This window comes from Molothrus ater, chromosome 2, assembly GCF_012460135.2.
Source record: "Molothrus ater isolate BHLD 08-10-18 breed brown headed cowbird chromosome 2, BPBGC_Mater_1.1, whole genome shotgun sequence".
NCBI lineage: Eukaryota > Metazoa > Chordata > Aves > Passeriformes > Icteridae > Molothrus > Molothrus ater.
Window position 1 is genome coordinate 66326932 of NC_050479.2, and position 3598 is coordinate 66330529.

Below are 3598 nucleotides of genomic sequence, written 5' to 3' on the forward strand. Positions count from 1 at the left end.
AACATAAAACATTTTCCCTAATGTAAGCTCAATGTTTCAGGAGCTGTACTGGCTCACTGTAGAGTTGCAGAAATGTCAAAAGCTGGCACTGAAGCAGCCAGAGAAGGTGACAGGAAGAACCTGACAGATGTGATACCACTCTTACAGCAATAATCTGATTAACACACTCCATAACAATCTACCTTGATCTACCTTTCCCTTGCCCACACAGCCATTCATCATACCTTAGTTACTGGTGCTACAGAAATAACTTCTTTGTAAAAATTAATTTATGCCTTCAGCAACTGATCTACCTTGCTTTTAAATAATTCTAGGTGTTTAATGCCTTTACATATAAATACTTATTTTACTATAAAATTATGTTTTCAGAACACATTGTGTTGTGACCAAGTTTTCTAGCTGTTCTTACTAAAATTTTTGAACTCAACCCATTAAAAGCCTTAAAACAATGGTAATACCTTTAGCAGTATCCATATACCTAATTTTAACCAATTTATTTGGAATAAAGAAATGGAGGAAAATTCTTTAGTGTTGCAAGTGTCATTATGTTACTGCTGTGATTCTTAAAAATACTGATGGTTTGAAGTTTTACACACTGTCCTGGTTTAGGGCAAACTGGGGAGAAAACCTCCAGAGGGGTTCCTCCAGAAAGCAGATTCGAGCAGTCTCTCCTCCAGCTGGTTCGGGAAAAGGTTTCCTTGGAGAAAAGTGGAAAAAAACTGTTTATTTAACAGGCAAAGCATTCACCAGCACAAAAAAGGAGTTTTATTAAACAATAAAACCTCTCGCTGCTCCGAAGAGATGACAAACTCAGAACGTCCCCTTCGTGGGCTGTAGCTTGGCTCACTCAGTTTATTATCAGTCTCTAGCGCAGGAAATGCTGCGGTCCAGGCCTGGCCCGGTGGGCCACAGGGGCAAATTCCCAGTGCTCTTCAGTCCAGAGCAGGTCCAAACTTCAAAAAGAAAAACCACAGTCCAGGGAACTCCTCTGCCTCAGCTAGCTAAAAACCAACTAAAAACCAAAGGAAAGCTCTCTCCTGCCATCTGTCCATGCTGCAGACAATACAGTCCAGGAGAAGGATGCGGGGGAGCAAATGCAGTCCCTGATAACAAGTTCCATGCTTCTCTCTCCCCCTTCACTCTTGGAACCAGTCTTAAAGGTGCAAAACATATTTCTGGGCTAAACAGATGAATGGGGATACAATTCAGCATTATAAAGTCACCCCGGAACACACACACAAGACCTCAGTCCACCAGACACTTTTGCTTTTCTCTCACTTCAGTTCCCAAACCATCAGGCACTGCACTCAGTAGACCTCCTGTGCTGTGCCAACCCAGCCAGTGTGGTCTGGGCTCATCCTTATGTGCACAGTGACCTGGTTCCTGAGAGTTTACCTGGCTAAGATACCTAGTAATCCCTGGGTGAGGGTGGGACTTGAAAGTATCCTGGAGAAGAGGTCAAATTAAAGTCTCCTGGAGAAGAGGTCAAATTAAAGTCTCCTGGGGCAGAAAGAGTACGCTGTGGGTGGGGATACAGCCCTCAGTTCCCCTGTGCCCTCTGCTCTCAGACTTCCTGTGATTCCAGGCCTCTTCCTGAGCTTTCTAAATGTGCCCACCCATTGAGAACAATTCATCATGCTGGTTACATTAATCTTGAAGCAGTTCACAAAAAATTTGTAACAAGAAAAATGGTTACTGATTAAAACCTTTGCTGTTAATATTCAGTACAGTCAGAGTTATGAATGCTAACCTAGGTCCAAGCGATTACTTAAATTACTGGTTTGTTATGAAATGTGTTTTCAATATGAATCTTAAAAAGGTAGCATTCAGTAAGACATGAAAACAAAATAAGCTAAATTTAAATGCACTTACAGTTCAGCACTCCTAAATTTGTTTCTTGATTAAATTCTATCAGAAAATTCTGAATTCAACCATACCAAAGATGGTAATTCACTGATTAGCTGATAGCATCAGTTATAACTTGAGACTGAAAAATCATCTCCTGCTCAAGAGGAGGAGTCTCATATATCAGACAAGTGAAATTAAACTTACTTTTTCTCTTAGAATCAATCTTCCCACCCTCCATCCTACCATTGTACTCCCATTCATTAGGTCCTGCTGGATTAGTGTCCCGCTGTTGCAGTATAGGTGAGGCATTAGATTGGGTAATTCCAATGTGACACACTACCACTTTAGGATTACAATTCACACCATTTCAGGACTGGCTTGTGGATGGCAATACTGGTTAATGCTATGTTAAAGTAATAGTAATACATAACCCATGTTTTAAACTTTTAAATCAGTGCCTCTGTTACCCAGCAAGTGGTAGGGCTATGGCATTTGGCTTGCTACTCATGCAACAGAATTACTTGAACTGAGAAAAACATACCCTTTCTCATAATATATCAGTAAAGGAAAATTAAAGTTCACCCCCTTCCTGGGAAAGTGAACAGACAGTTTCTTTAGTGAGCATTAAGTCTTGTGAAATGGTGAGTTGATTTTTTGCTCCCAGTTTCACCCTGTCCCTTGCATCAAGTCTGGTGCTTTCCTGTGCAGCTGGTAAGGCACTTCAGATCACCAACCAGCAGAAACTGTGAACATTAAACATTTTCCCTAATGTAAGCTTTCAATGTTTCAGGAGCTGTACTGGCTCACTGTAGAGTTGCACAAATGTCAAAAGCTGGCACTGAAGCAGCCAGAGAAGGTGACAGGAAGAACCTGACAGATGTGATACCACTCTTACAGCAATAATCTGATTAACACACTCCATAACGATCTACCTTGAGAAACCCATGAACTGATCTGGAATTCCTTGTTTGAAAAATGCAACATCAAACATTTTTAAGCATCAACTGAGACCATGTAAGATAATTAAAGTATTTCCCAATATATTTTGACTAACACCATTGATTTGATCAGTGATGATGATTAAGGCAGATTATTCTGAACTCTCCTGTCTCAAGTTAGGGTCTTACACACTGATTTGGAAATAGCACAGATCACAATTATCGAGTGTGCTAAAAGATGGGCTGGTCACGCCATAGGCCAGGTTCCACAGCACTGTGCCTGCCTTCACATGTAGGTCACAGTGTCTACTTAAAATCGTGCTACTTCCCATCCAGAAGAAATATTTTTAAAATCTGCACACATTTGTGTTTCCCTAGGTAATGAAAAGCTCAGCTCACAGTTCAACCTACACGGTCAAAACTCTTAACTGGGCCAAAGCTGTATCCTATCTCCCCCATCCCTTTCTGGTGCTGCCGAGCCACATGCTGGGCATTTCGCTAGACAGAGGACAGAACAGCCCGTCAAACGCGGGCCTTCACCGCAGCGGCGGGCGAGCGCTGCTGCAAACGCGGCGGACGGGACGGGGCGGGGGGCGCCCGTCGGGGCCGCAGCACGTGCCGGCGGTAGCGCCCGACCCCGTCGCCCTTCTCGGCTTTCTCTGGGCAGAGGGAGAGCCGCGGGGAGTGAGGAGTAAAAGTTGCCCGAGCCGGGGCTGGGGTGGCTTCAGCGCGCCGCTCCCTCGGGCTCCGCCGGCCGCCCGCAGCCGTCACCCCGCGCAACGCCGGCCATGCGGGGAATGCGAGCGGGACGG